Source organism: Lissotriton helveticus, chromosome 9 (assembly GCF_964261635.1).
Source record: "Lissotriton helveticus chromosome 9, aLisHel1.1, whole genome shotgun sequence".
Classification (NCBI taxonomy): domain Eukaryota; kingdom Metazoa; phylum Chordata; class Amphibia; order Caudata; family Salamandridae; genus Lissotriton; species Lissotriton helveticus.
The window spans coordinates 413,970,419-413,987,076 of record NC_136070.1 but is presented as its reverse complement, the minus strand read 5'-3'; positions in this window follow the sequence as shown (position 1 = coordinate 413,987,076).

Here is a 16,658-nt window from a genome sequence, read left to right as displayed (position 1 = left end):
CACCGGTGTCCAGAGTTGGTGCTGCAACCTTGCTACGACACACTTTTCTTCAATATAGCGCACTCGCTATCTAAAGACTGCATCGACCATGATGCTCCTGGGGCACACCTGCTGGTGGGTGGAGTCGGAGTGCGACCCATTTTGTACTTTGATAAGCTCCCTTGAGCTTGGGCTGACGAGCTCGGATCCCGCACCCGCGCCGTGAGAGGTACATACCTGAGAACATTTGGCAGCCTGCACAGCTAACCCCGAATACCTACACTCTGCTGACGAGGAACAACTATTCCGAAACACCGGTGTCCAGAGTTGGTGCTGCAACCTTGCTACGACACACTTTTCTTCAATATAGCGCACTCGCTATCTAAAGACTGCATCGACCATGATGCTCCTGGGGCACACCTGCTGGTGGGTGGAGTCGGAGTGCGACCCATTTTGTACTTTGATAAGCTCCCTTGAGCTTGGGCTGACGAGCTCGGATCCCGCACCCGCGCCGTGAGAGGTACATACCTGAGAACATTTGGCAGCCTGCACAGCTAACCCCGAATACCTACACTCTGCTGACAAGGAACAACTATTCCGAAACACCGGTGTCCAGAGTTGGTGCTGCAACCTTGCTACGACACACTTTTCTTCAATATAGCGCACTCGCTATCTAAAGACTGCATCGACCATGATGCTCCTGGGGCACACCTGCTGGTGGGTGGAGTCGGAGTGCGACCCATTTTGTACTTTGATAAGCTCCCTTGAGCTTGGGCTGACGAGCTCGGATCCCGCACCCGCGCCGTGAGAGGTACATACCTGAGAACATTTGGCAGCCTGCACAGCTAACCCCGAATACCTACACTCTGCTGACGAGGAACAACTATTCCGAAACACCGGTGTCCAGAGTTGGTGCTGCAACCTTGCTACGACACACTTTTCTTCAATATAGCGCACTCGCTATCTAAAGACTGCATCGACCATGATGCTCCTGGGGCACACCTGCTGGTGGGTGGAGTCGGAGTGCGACCCATTTTGTACTTTGATAAGCTCCCTTGAGCTTGGGCTGACGAGCTCGGATCCCGCACCCGCGCCGTGAGAGGTACATACCTGAGAACATTTGGCAGCCTGCACAGCTAACCCCGAATACCTACACTCTGCTGACGAGGAACAACTATTCCGAAACACCGGTGTCCAGAGTTGGTGCTGCAACCTTGCTACGACACACTTTTCTTCAATATAGCGCACTCGCTATCTAAAGACTGCATCGACCATGATGCTCCTGGGGCACACCTGCTGGTGGGTGGAGTCGGAGTGCGACCCATTTTGTACTTTGATAAGCTCCCTTGAGCTTGGGCTGACGAGCTCGGATCCCGCACCCGCGCCGTGAGAGGTACATACCTGAGAACATTTGGCAGCCTGCACAGCTAACCCCGAATACCTACACTCTGCTGACGAGGAACAACTATTCCGAAACACCGGTGTCCAGAGTTGGTGCTGCAACCTTGCTACGACACACTTTTCTTCAATATAGCGCACTCGCTATCTAAAGACTGCATCGACCATGATGCTCCTGGGGCACACCTGCTGGTGGGTGGAGTCGGAGTGCGACCCATTTTGTACTTTGATAAGCTCCCTTGAGCTTGGGCTGACGAGCTCGGATCCCGCACCCGCGCCGTGAGAGGTACATACCTGAGAACATTTGGCAGCCTGCACAGCTAACCCCGAATACCTACACTCTGCTGACGAGGAACAACTATTCCGAAACACCGGTGTCCAGAGTTGGTGCTGCAACCTTGCTACGACACACTTTTCTTCAATATAGCGCACTCGCTATCTAAAGACTGCATCGACCATGATGCTCCTGGGGCACACCTGCTGGTGGGTGGAGTCGGAGTGCGACCCATTTTGTACTTTGATAAGCTCCCTTGAGCTTGGGCTGACGAGCTCGGATCCCGCACCCGCGCCGTGAGAGGTACATACCTGAGAACATTTGGCAGCCTGCACAGCTAACCCCGAATACCTACACTCTGCTGACGAGGAACAACTATTCCGAAACACCGGTGTCCAGAGTTGGTGCTGCAACCTTGCTACGACACACTTTTCTTCAATATAGCGCACTCGCTATCTAAAGACTGCATCGACCATGATGCTCCTGGGGCACACCTGCTGGTGGGTGGAGTCGGAGTGCGACCCATTTTGTACTTTGATAAGCTCCCTTGAGCTTGGGCTGACGAGCTCGGATCCCGCACCCGCGCCGTGAGAGGTACATACCTGAGAACATTTGGCAGCCTGCACAGCTAACCCCGAATACCTACACTCTGCTGACGAGGAACAACTATTCCGAAACACCGGTGTCCAGAGTTGGTGCTGCAACCTTGCTACGACACACTTTTCTTCAATATAGCGCACTCGCTATCTAAAGACTGCATCGACCATGATGCTCCTGGGGCACACCTGCTGGTGGGTGGAGTCGGAGTGCGACCCATTTTGTACTTTGATAAGCTCCCTTGAGCTTGGGCTGACGAGCTCGGATCCCGCACCCGCGCCGTGAGAGGTACATACCTGAGAACATTTGGCAGCCTGCACAGCTAACCCCGAATACCTACACTCTGCTGACGAGGAACAACTATTCCGAAACACCGGTGTCCAGAGTTGGTGCTGCAACCTTGCTACGACACACTTTTCTTCAATATAGCGCACTCGCTATCTAAAGACTGCATCGACCATGATGCTCCTGGGGCACACCTGCTGGTGGGTGGAGTCGGAGTGCGACCCATTTTGTACTTTAATAAATATTGTTGTATGAAATATCGTTTTTAAATATACATAAATGTAAGTAATAAATATTAAATATATTACATAATAATACTAACTGAAAAAAATAAAAAATATCTAATATATATTAAAAAAAATATAACAAATAAACTTCATTTAAAAAAAGTTCAACATATATATAACATTAAACATATTTCCATATATCTACTAAAAAAACTATTATTAAACTAATATAATTGTACTTTATATTCTAATTTCAAGTGTTTTTACTAATATAAAATACAATATATATACATATACCAATAACATAAAATCTTTAAAAAACAAGCCATTCTAATTAAATTTAAAAAGTAAACAACTTACAATTTAGAACAAATATTTTACACCTTAAACATAAATATTTATAAATATTATAATTTTAAATAAACAAAATTCTAATAATATAAATTATAACAATATAAAATAATGTATCAAATAAAATAAAATAATGTATAAAATATTTATTTTAATACATCTACTATTCCCATTACACTTTTTTTAAATTTTTTATTGAGTTTTGAGTTTATAAACATTCAACAATTGCAATTACTTGTCCAGCAGTGACAAAATTGGTGCATTTTCACATTCCACCACAACACAACAGATTTTCGCTACACATAGGCTTCACTAATAGTGGATGGGAAATCGAGATCTTGTTACTGTGTTAGTGTACAACACTCCCTCCACAGCTCCAGTCATGGCGCCCTGGCCACATGGCAGTCCCATTGTCCAGTGAAGCCCGCAGGCACCTGTGAGCATGCATTTTATTGCCAGGGACCAGAATCCAGGTGATGCAATCAGTTCTTATAATGGCATTGCAGTGTTCTGCAAACAAGAGTGTGCTGTGCTGACCTGAAATTTGCTATGGCACTTTTCTATTTCTATTTAAGGAGCGGAGCCAACATGTAAATGGGGACCAGATGTCTTTGGGGCGAGATCGGGCCAGCATGAGTTCCTAATAGCATGTCGATTGGTCTTTGCGAAATGCAACATCTTTTACCCAGGTTTTTATGTCTATGGCTGACATCTTCTCCCAATGAATAGCCACCCGTTGCTTGGCCAGCAGGAGTAACATCGCTGTGAGCTGTCAGCTCGTTGGGGGAATGTCGCGCATATAGCCCAAAACCGCCACCAGTGGCGATCTCAACAACATCTGACCAGTTATGTATTCTATATGTCTGAACACCTCCAGCCAGAACCCGGTCACACATGGGCAGTCCCAGCCCAGATGCAGAAGGGTAGCCCCTGGTGTCCAACAGCACCAGCATTTAGTATTGGGCCATAAACCCATGCGATGCAGTTCAGCTGGAGCGTGATATAAACAGTGCAAGAATTTGAAGTGTATTGATCTGAGGCGGTAATTCAGGGAGAGCTGCTCTAGTTGGCAGCAGCAGAAAGTCATTGTGAATCCGGAAAGGGAGAGCCCAGTTCAGCATCCCAGGCGCTGTGCGATTTCAGGATAGTGATCGGAGATGTTCGCTGTGCAATGGAGCAGATGCAAGTGATTAATTTACGGGCAGATGACTCCGTGAGCATATGCTCCAGCGTTGAAACTGGTGGCAGGGGGGTGAGGAATGTATCATGTATTGCTTGGCAGGTGGCCCGAAGCTGGAGATATAGTAAGATGTCCAATGGCGCAAACTGGAGTGACCCACTTAGTTGTTGTGAAGTGAGAAATTGGCCTTCTGGGCACAGGTTCACAAATGTGTTAATTTTAAGCTTGTGGGTGCGAACCAGTGTACCCCGCTCCATTAGCAGCAAGATTTGTGGGTTTTTAGCTAACTGGATGGATGGTGCATATAGCATGCCCAGGTTGTCTCTTTTACAAAGTCCCTCCCAGGCCCATCGCAATGTTGATGTCGTGTCCATGTCGTGCCTGAGGTGCTTGTAGCTTTCGTATAGTGCTGTGGTTAAAGGTATGGGAGCAACTTGATCTATTTCAATAGCTATATGTGGTTTAAATGGCGTGGGTGTTGCTGGAAGTGACGAAACTGGGCTTGAGCACAATATGCATATAATGCACCCAGGCCGCGCTGTGCTAGCGGTAGTGTGAGGAGTTCCCTGGATGCTCTAAGCTGTTTTCCTGCCCAGACTTGCTCGGTCATGCTTGATTTAAGACGCTAAATGGAATTGCGCAGTTATAGGCATAGGAATATTTACGCACAGGTAAAGCAGTTTAGGGAGGAGTATCATGTCATTACCCTTCCAGAATTTGAGCTCCAGAGCTCTTGTATGTCCCCGCTTACCAAAATACCGATCTAGCATGTTGGGCTGTCTGCCTAGGCTATGGGAACTCAAGCTTGATTGTGCCTTCTGTGAGCTGGAGAAGGGTAGATTTAGCCCAATTTATGTGAATTCCGGAGAGGCCCCTGCATCACACCAGCTCCCGAGTAACGTGTACGAAATTCAAAGCCGGGTCCTTGCTATAAAGCGGGATGTCATCAGCAAACATAGACACTATTAGTCCCCTGGTGGTGAAGCCTATATTCCTGTATGCATGGTGCTGCCTCAACCGCGCCGCCAGAGGCTCAGTGGAAATGGCAAAAGTAGGGGGGATAGCAGGCAACCCTGGCGAGTGCCCCTTGAAATTGTGATGGGATGAGATATTAGAAAGTTAACCTTGACTCTGGCGGTGGGCGACGCATATAAAAGTTGGATTTGCTGTATGAATGTGTAGCTCATTCCCCGCCCGGGCCAGGAGCGTGAAGAGGAATTTCCACTTTAGGGAATCAAATGCCTTAGTAGCATCTAGTATTGCACCGAGACGTGTGGGGCGAGGTAATACATTAGCAAAAATATGGTCCTTAGGTTGTGGGATTTGGAGCGGCCCAGCACAAAGCCAGACTGGTCAGGCCTAATAATAAGTGGGAGTTGCAGCTGCAGCCTGTTCGCCAATAGCTTGGCAAATATTTTGTTGTCTATATTTATTAGTGACAGTGGACGATATGAGTCACACGATGTCAGATCTTTTCCCGGTTTGAGCAGTGTAATGATGACTGCCTCACGCATTGACAGTGAGAGTGACCCTCTTTGAAGCGCCTCCATATACACCTCCAACAGGCGAGGAGCCAGGAGCACTGCATATTCTTTGTAGATTGTTGAGGTGAGCCAGTTGGACCTAGGAGCCTTATTATCTGGTAGGCTTTTTATAACTTGCTGTATGTCCTCAGCAATGAAAGGCTTGTCTAAATAGTCTCGGTGTGCCCCACTCAGCCACAGTAGCTCTATTGTGTCTAGATATCCCAATATTTCTGCATCTGGGGGTGATGACGCTGTAGTGTATAGTTGGGTGTAAACGATTTTCATAGTTTCTAGTACGGCAATTGGTAAGTGGACCGGCGGCGAATCATGTGGGTGGAGCTTGGTATTATAGGAGGAAGCCCTGGAGGGTTTTAGCAAATTCAGTAGAATTTTGCCTGGTTGATCACACCCCTCCTCATATCTACAGGCCTGCTTTGGTTTATGTAGGAATTTGGGGGCTCATTATGATGGCGGGCGGACCACCATAGCGGTGTTTGGGACCGCGCACCAGACATGCGGCAGTCCCACCACTGCTATTAGGATGCGCCCGCCATGCTGGCAGGCACATCCTGGGCCTTTATAATTGCAGCGGTGCTGCTGGCTGCAGCACTGTCCACAATGATAAAGTTGCATGCACCGCATTTCCCTGCACCATGTGGCAGGCACCACAAGGTGCCTGCCACCTGGTGCATGGAACTGCAGTACCCCCCAGTGCACATCACACACACAGAGGGGGCCCACAACGGGCCCCCAAAGTCAGTCTCCACCTTGCTTTTTGCGGCGGGATAACCGCCGCAAAAAGACAGGTGGAAAGGGATATCCTAATCCCTATGGCAGTGCCTGCACAGCACTGCCGCAATGTTGCCCTGATTCTAGGTTCCGCAAGGCGGGCGGAAAAAGACCGCCTTGAGGAACCATAGCGGATGGACTTTCCGTCCGCTGAGGAACCATTGTGATTCCCACCGCCATCCTAATTTGGTGGTGGAATTTTCAGTATGATGGTGGAAGGACTGACATCGCTGGCCCGGCGGTGATGGTCCTCCCGCCATCATAATGAGCCCCTTGGTTTCTCCTTTATCCTCCTCCTGGAATGCCGCTAGCTTTTCCCTTATCTTAACCAGTAACTCTGGTTCTTGGGATTGGAAGTATGGGCATTCCAAATCTCGATTCTATCAATCTAGGTTTTTAAGGGTGTTTCAAACATCTTTCAGAACCCCCAAATGCAGGGCTATACAAGCCCCACGGATCACAACCTTGAAGGCCTCCCATGGTGTGCCCACTGAATCTACTGAGTCTGCATTGTGCTAAAAGAAATTGATTATGCTTTTCCTTATCTCGTCTTTAAACACAACATCTAGCAGTGCATTTGGGGGTAGTCACCATGTAAAGGGCTGCACATAGGGCTGCGGGATCTGGAGCTTAAGTACTACCAGTGTGTGGTCTGAAAAGGTGCGTGGGAGATGTGTGGCCGTTGTGGCCTAAGAGTGTATGTCTTTGGATGTGACCCAAAAATCTAACCTGCACCACGCTATGTGTTGCTGTGACATGCAGGCCCCCTTCCTTATATCAGGGTGTATTAAACGCCAAGTGCACACTAGGTAGGCATCATCCATGAGGGTGCGGAGCGTTGCAACTGCCTGTGAATGATAATTGCAGGATGCGCACACCCTGTCTGCGTGTTCTGACAGGATCACATTAAAGTCACCACCACAGAGTATCACAGAGTTCCTCAGTGAATGGCTCCCCATCCATACATGGTTAAAAAAACTCTGGGTCATCAGTATTAAGAGTATATGTGTTAACTGTCGTTATCTGTTTTCCATATAGCCCTCCCTTCAGTATAATGTATCGACCTTCTGGGTCTGTTATAAGATGTTTTGCTGTCCATGGGAGACCTCTGCATATTGGGATCGCCACACCTCTTGAGTAATGGGAGTAGGCTGATGTGTGTATATCCCCCCGCCTGCTGGCTTTCACCTTTCACTGGGAGGTGTTCCTCGGGTGGGTCTCCTGTAAGAGACAGATATCTAATTTGTGTGTGGTCAGATATAATTGAATCAGACACATTTTTCTATAGTCGTTTAGATCCCAAATGTTCCAGGTGATGCAGTTTGTGAAGCCATGTTAGCCTACTTGGAACTGCTTAAGGTGCTGATTGGGAGACCGCAACCAGGTGGGAAGCTCCCTATGTGATAGGCAAATCATGTGAATATGTGTGTATACAGCGTTTTTGCAGATTGTATGACGTTACAACGCATACTTTTACAACGCACACCTTTACAACGCATTTTTACAACGTAACATCCATTACAACGCATTCCATTACAACGCATGCCATTACAACGAATTTTGAAAAACTACCTTTACTACGCATTCCATTACAACGCATACTACCTTTACAACGCGTACCATTTCAACGCATAACATTACATTGCATGTATGGTAAGTATTGGATAGTGTAGGGGTAAAAATTACTATTCTAACTCCAGGGGGTGCAACAGTAGGGTAAGTGTTGGATAGTGCAGGGGTAAAAATTACTATTCTAACTCCAGGGGGTGCAACAGTAGGGTAAGTGTTGGATGGTAATGGTATGCGTTGTAATGGTATGCGGTGTAAAGACTGCATTGTAATGACATGCGTTGTAATGGTATGCGTTGTATTGTCATGCGTTGTAATGGTTGCGTTGTAATGGCTTGCTATGTAATGGATGTTGCGTTGTAAAAGTTTTGTTGTAATGGTAGTGCGTTGTAAAATTTGTGTTGTAAAGGTTGTTTCCCGTTTTTGCATACTCAAACGGGTCAACTCCTCATGTCTAGTGTCGCAATGGGAATGTGCAGTGCTAGCAGCTTCAGAAGGACAATTTGCGGTAACAAACATCAACAACTTAGCCCCATCCCACCCCCCTCCCACACCAACTCCCCAATTAGGTTGTGCAATTAGGCATTTATTAGGCATAGTACCTTGTCTATCTGCAGCAGCTGCTCTTGTGACTCTGCTTGTCGGTCATTCAAGTCAGAAACTCTGTTCTCAAGGGCATCAATCCGGGTTTAGTGCATTTTGACCTGCTTTTTCACCTGGTCAATGCGAGAGGTGAGGAAGTCTAGTTTGGAGTCTATGTTCAGCAGGCTGGCCTTCACATCTTTCAGCATAGTTCGTTGACCCTCCTCCTGTGATGCGTCCGCCTCGATTTCCCCCACCGCAGTGCTATCCACAGAGCCACTGCCATGTGAGTCTTATGTCGAATGACAGTTTTGGCTGTTTTATGTCAGTTTTTCCCGTTGCTCCAACTGGCAGGGTGCCAGGAAGGTAGGTGTTCAGAAGCCACAGACTGCAGTGTCCCCGCAGCACCAGATCAGGCGGGCCCAGGGTGTGCCCTGTCAATTTCAGCCACACAACGAGGTCCTGGGGAGCCCCTCAATCCCAACCAGCTCTGATGAGTAAGCAGTGTGTTCACTTTATCGCGAACCACGGTCCACATGTTATGCCCATGAATGCAGCAGTAATTTGTGCTGTCTTTCTGATGCAGGGGGCCACGGACCCATCTTCTCCAGCCCCGGGAAACCACCAGAATGAGAGTGTATGTCTGTATAAGAGTATTCACTGTGGGCCTCTCCAGTGTTGTTTATTGACTGCAATGTGGCAGGTCCCAGGGAAGTTCTGTCACCAGTGTGGTGCAAGGGGCAGCCTTCCTTCACCAGGCCTGGACCCGGTGCGCATATGCCACTTGCAGGGCAGCCACCACCCACTCGGGTCCCAGTAGTCAGGCGACATAGCGATTGGAGCCTCCGAGCTTCCCAGGCAGCTCCTCGCAGCCGGGGACGCCCAATCACGCGGCTGCATGGCGAAGAATAGGGGCCGCATCGTGGTGCTCACCAGCTCGTCCGTCAAAGCAGGTCTGCTCAACAGCTACTGCAGCTGCCGGCCCAGTCCACCTCCAACAGGAGCTCGGTGGCCCGGGGGAACCCCAGGAGGAACCACAGTTGCCGGTCACACAGCAATGCATGCAGGGCGCTGATTCACCAGTAGCGTCTGCCACACCAGAGACAGGAGCGCATCAGGACAGCGTGTAGTAGACCACAGCAGGCCTGGGCTATCAAGTCTCAGCAACAATGGAGGCTGCGTCTACCCCAGTCACAAAATCAGTGAATTCCGGTGCTTGCCCCTGCCAGGTGATGTGTGATGTGTTGTGCCAGCACCGAGGTTCAAGCAGATTAATGAAGGAAGTCCGAGCTCGGCTGGCAGAGCCCTCTTAGTGAGCTTCCATCTTGCTGCTTGGCTTAGCCACGCCCCCACTATTCCCGCTACACTTTATGCAAAACTACGTAAACTATTTTAGTAAATATATAAAAAAATTGGCTACTCTCACTTCACGCAACACAAAAACAATAAAAGAAGGTAAAACTTTCAAATCTCCCTCCAGTAAATGCAACAGTAGTGAAAGGTTGGATTGCGGATAGGTAACATCTTCTATTCCCACTACAGCTACTGCAGCAGTAGGGAAACTGTTGGAGTGCAGAGGTGCAAAATGCACTAATCTCACTCCAGTCAGTATAGCAGTAGAGAAAGTGCTGGTTAGAGGAGTGGTAAAATGTACTATTCCCACTCTAATAAGGTCAACAGTAGGGAAAGTGTTGGATTGCGGAGGGGTACAATTTACCATTCCCACGCCAATGAGTGCAACAGTAGGAAAAGTGCTGGATTGCGGAAGGGAAACATTTACTATTCCCACTCCAGTCAGTACAACAGTAGGGAAAGTGTTGGATTGCGGGGGTAAACCTTTTCTATTCCCATTCCTGTCTGTACAACAGTAGGGAAAGTGTTGGATTGTGGAGAGGTACAACTTACTATTACCACTCCAGTCAGTACAACATTAGGGAAAGTGTTGGATTGCGGAGAGGTACAATTTACTATTACCACTCCAGTCAGTACAACAGTAGAGAATGTGTTGGATTGTGGAAGGGTAAAATTTACTATTCCCACTTTCGTCAGTACAACAGTAGGGAAAGTGTTGGATTGCGGAGAGGTACAACTTATTATTACCACTCCAGTCAGTACAACATTAGGGAAAGTGTTGGATTGCGGAGAGGTACAATTTACTATTACCACTCCAGTCAGTACAACAGTAGAGAATGTGTTGGATTGTGGAAGGGTAAAATGTACTATTCCCACTTTCGTCAGTACAACATTAGGGAAAGTGTTGGATTGCGGAGGGATAAAATGTACTATTACCACTCCAGACATTACAACAGTAGGGGAAGTGTTGAATTGTAGAGGGGTAAATTTTACTATTTGCTCTTGAGTCAGAGCAACATTAAATACAAACAAAATATCTTGATTTTTTTTTATTTAAAAACAAGTAAATAAAAGAAAAATATAAATAAGTAAAACAAACTACAAATACATTTATTATTACAAATAAAAAGACATATTACAATGTTAAATACATATCACAAAACGCTACAAATATTATAAATAATATGCAAAAATAATTTTCGTACAAAAAAATATTTTTGTTTAAAAACAATTTATTAAAGAAATAACTTATTACATACATTTAATTTAGTTACTATCCACCCTATTACCCTACAAAACTCATAACCTGCACCTAAAATTAACATTAAGAAGCAAAAAATGTACACTATTAATATAAATATTTATCAACAAAGTCATGATCATTAATTAAACATTAATTATTATTTAATTATAATAAATTTACTTCCCACAATAACCCTCCCAAAAGATACATCACAATCATAAATACAATTTTACATAAATTGTACACAACCAACATAATTAACTATCAATTTAATAATTAAATATTAATTACTTAAAATGTGTTTGCTTCAAACCCCATACCCCACCAAACCCACAACCCACACCTAAAATCTTTAAAAAAATGTAATTTCACAATTAGCATAACAAATGATCAATTCAACAAACATTATTCATTAAATTAATTGCACAATTAAAATAATGAAGTGTCAGTTAAATAATTGATAGTATTTAACAATCAATTATGAATTAATTTAAAGTAATTTACTCCCCACCCTTTACCCCTATAAACCCTACAACCTGCACCTAAAATAAATTATTGCACAATTAACTTAATTAATTATCAATTAAATAATATTGGTTAACAACTAATTATTAATTAAAAATAAATTACTTTCCACTGTTTACCCAAATAAACCTCAATGCCACACAAAAAACAATTACACACTACCTTATTTAACTATCAATTAATTAATGACTAGTAATTAACAAACAAATTCTTAATTAATATAAAGAATTAATTACTTCCCACTATTTACCTCTATAAACCCCACAACCTGCACATAAAATTAGCTTTAAAATAATTATTAGTACAATTAGAATAAATAAATAATATATATTTTTTTAATTGTTAATGTATTATAGTTAAATTACTTCCCACCCTATACCCCTGTAAATCCACATTCTGCTATGGCACTAAAAATCACAAAAATGATTTAAATTGACGTTAATAACTACTAAAAATTTAACAAATATTTTAAAAAACATAAAAATTATTTTACAAAAAATGTACATCCTATACAGTTAAAATATATACTAATATATACTAATATACATACCAAACTTAAAAAGAAATATTTTATACAAGCATATTTTTGCAAATGATAGTAATCGATATTTTAAAAATCAATATTACTTACCTTACATCAATATTCTTGACAGTAATATTCTTGCTGATAATATTTCTATTTCACAATATTTTGGACACAATATTATGGTATGGTGATATTTTTGTTCTCCATATTTTGTCAGAATACCAGAGAAATTAAGATTTAGGCCCAGCACCATAACAGAGAACAGAAAAACAAGGTGGCCATGAACATGCGTACGACGTTGTGCTGTTCGCATGAGCTTTAAAGTGCAGGGACACACTTGAGAACCTTGTGTTGCGCACAATTTGGAGTGCGAGGAGGCACTCTGCATTCCCATTGCAATGCGACCGAGGGTGCCAGCAAACTCCGCCCACTAGCAGAACTCTTCGTAGAGCGGTAGAGGTTTTTTGTGACACTGCATAGTTCCGTGTAGCAGAACTCTGCGAACTCAGCCCAGGCCTAGTCCCACATACAATACATTGTGGGATGTTAATTTAGTGGTAAAACGTTTATTTCATGGCAGGATAAAATGCAGCTTTTTTTTAAACAGTTATCAGCAAAATTGACAATGCTTTTATGTTTCATTTTATTGAAACGTGTTTCAGATGTTAAAGCCTTAGATGTGCCCTCTTTCCACTGCTCTCCCATTGGTGTTTCTTTTCAGGTTCACAATCGTACCAAAATCAATTTATCCACAATTCAATATCCTTTTTTCCCTTTTTAACCCAAATTATGTGTAGGAGTTTGCATAAAAACATACGTTTCACAAACTGCAGATTTGAGATAGTCCTCTGCTAACCAACTACTTATTTCTTTCCAGAAACCCCATAAACCAGTCTCTTCTCTCACTTTAGCCCACTAAGTAACATGGACTATGTCCTTTGCTGGTATTAATGTTGAATCCTTTGGTGTCCATTCAGGCAGAGGGGCTATGACCTCTTGAGCCTTTGGCCAACTCCTAGTTTGTACAACATTCTCAAATCTGCAGATTGGTCGAGCATTAATACTTTTAGAACTTTTTATTTTGTATCCTATTGCCCATGTAAGCGATGCTGTCATTGCAATGCCTTGAACAAGCAAAACATGAGCCTCCGGTCTTGTAATAAAATTCAGATTTTCCTAGACTTGGTGTCAGAAAGTCTTGATTTTATTAAAGACACAGAGGTGAGTTTTATCCTACCACTGTTTCGGGAATCCACCCTGGCCTGTCTTTCTGCAGTTCTGGCCCCATCCTCTGATTCTTCTACCTCTACCTAGTCCTCTTGGATTATTTTCTGCAGTGGAATCTGCTGGATTTCTCATGGATCCTCTCCTTCTGTCCGGAAGATATTTCCCCACCTACTGTTTGACTGCCCTATGGATTTATTAACCTTACTGATTTTATTTGGCTCAGTGTTGTTTCTTTCCATGCCTCACATTGACTAACTTCCTACAAGGAAAGAGGAATTGTTTCTCTCAGTCAAGATAATTTGTGGGTTACTCGGCGTGCCATTGGCAGTTCTTTTGTGATGTCACTGTTTGTAGTTCTTTTTCCAGAGTTTCTGGGAAATTTTGCATCTTATTTGACTGCTGTTACTAAAGAGAAAGAAAAGACAGCATAATACTCACCTCCATGTCATTAATTAAATCTAGCCTTTCTGAAACTATCAATAAGTGAACATTAAAGCTGAAAGCATGTGAAATGCAGCGGAGTTCCACAATACTAAGTCACTCTGCTGACCTCATCTAATCATCTTTAACTCTCACACCAAGCAGCAGCTGTAGTATGAAGATGTGACCATCTAATAGAGACATCCAACAAGTCCAGGTTTATTGTCAATAAGAAACAAGGATACCCAAGTCATGATCATGCTGAAATACAGTTGCCCTATCCTGTACAGCAGTTCCTCCCAATGTTAGCATGACTGCCAGGCCAGCTAACATCGCCTTCACACTGACACACATGACTCTGTCCTCCAAACTCTAATTTGGGGATGAAGTGTCCAGATGAAACTCACAGGAACCATGATAATGCAGTTGATGGGTCTGGTAGCACCTGTTACCAATCCCACTGCCATTACACTGCTACTCAGAATGAGACCCTATGGAAAGTTAAGTGATAGTCAGGAATGCAAGCTGTAAAACAATGGCAATAATAGTGAAATTGGTCCTGTGCGACCTTACCTTGTACAGGGAAAAGATTAAAATGCAGGCAGTAGTTTTCATTATTTTCTACTAAAATCTATCCTTCCCTTGTGAAAACTAAGAGATGGATGAGACTCTATAAATGCAGATGAATATACGTCTGAGCATTTGAAATGATTTCCTTTTTTCAGCTGAGTTGTGGACTGCAACATTAGGACGTGTTTATAATTGTGAACTGCTGAAAGTTGTAGTAGCACACACAAAATAAAGTTGCATGACCAACTGGTCTAATCTTCTGTTTGCATAGTGAATGCAATCAGGGCTAATGGTGATATAGTTTATCTTATTTACAAGAGCAATGTATGTAAACATGGCCACATTTTAGGTGAAATATGAACTTTGCTCAAATACCTTTGTAAGCAGCTGCTTCCATTTGTGGATTAAGTTAATAGGGGGTACATTATACATGACTAGTTTTACCACACTATACAAAGCATTTAATACAATGCATATGCAGTGAGTTTGCATGCAGAAACCAAACCAAACTAAGGGGCTGATTACGATGGCGGACGGACAAGGTCCGCCTGCCATCATAGCGGTGTTTTGGAAACCTGCCAGACATGCGGCGGTCCCACCACTGCGATTAGGATGCGCCTGCCATACTGGCGGGCGCATCCATGGCTTTTAACATTGCGAGCGGTGCTACTGGCTGCAGCACCGTACGCAAAGTTAAAAGTGCTTGCAATCTATTTCCCTGCACTACGTTCCAGACACCACATGGTGCCTGCCACTTGGTGCGGGGCAATGCAGGGGGGTACCATGGGTACCCCCCAGTGCAGCAACACCCCCCCAAACAAGGGGGGCATGTGACAGGCCCCCAAACCCAATCCCTGCCAGTCTCTCCATGGCAGCATCGCCGCCATGGAAAGACCTTTCTAAACCCACACCGCCACCATTTTAGGGGCCCTTCTAGGCAGTCGGTGCGAATGCCTTTGGCGGTGAAGCGGCGGATAGACTTTGCGTCCACCGCGGTACCCACCGCCATCCTAATTTGGTAGTGAGTAATAGGCTTGGTGATGGCGGAAGGACGGCCACCGCCGGCCCGGCGGTGGTGGTCCTTCTGCCATCATAATGACCCTCTTAGGGTCTGATTTAGAGTTTGGCGGAAATTATGAGATGGTATGAAACTGAATGATGCCTTCTAAAAATACTGGCCGTGGTATATCTGATCAATCATCAATTGATTATTGTAAGCATATGTCAGAGAAATATCTACTTAGCAAAATGTCCAGTAATTATTATTATAATATTTAAATATTTTTCAATCAGAAATTCAGTTTCAGATAAACCTGAATTTAAGCTTGTGATATTTTTACAAAGAGACGGAGAAAGATAAACACTAAGAACTAGAACTTTATATTTAGGAAATGAGTCATCTAGGGACTTAAATATGATGGAAAGTGTTAATTTAGAGTCAATGCTTAGTTTTAAATCCTGCATGGATAATGCTGATTTAACCAAGATAAAGTGACCACCACTAGATTTGCCAATTGACCTGTTTAAGGCAAAAGCTTCAAATGTGTCAAAGTTGTTGAATTTGAAATTAGACAATCTTCAGGGTTCCTGAAAAGAGATGATAGAATAGGAATTTAGAAACTGCTTCAATTATTCACCCCCTTATTTTAATTATCTTTCAAAGCCAAGAAAGTTCCAAGACCAGATTTTGAGAAAAGAGTTAGAAAGGGTACATTTAAAATTTTTTGCATCAGGAATCTAGAGCGGAACTGAATGAAGAGAACGTGTCAGGGTGGAATCAGTCTCATTGTCTAATATAGGATTAATATTAATGCACACATGAAATATGAATTGATTGGTCCTGGGCACCTTAGCCACTATATTATACGCACAATTTGAGAGTGACGCTCTGGATCCCAAATGTTGATAGTCTATTGCGTTTAGTGAGGTAATGTGGTCCAGGGGGAAGGGAATAATCATCATCATTACACAAATGAATGATGCTAATGTATACTCTAAAGTGCACCACAGTCAGTGTGACCAGGAGGAAACTGGATT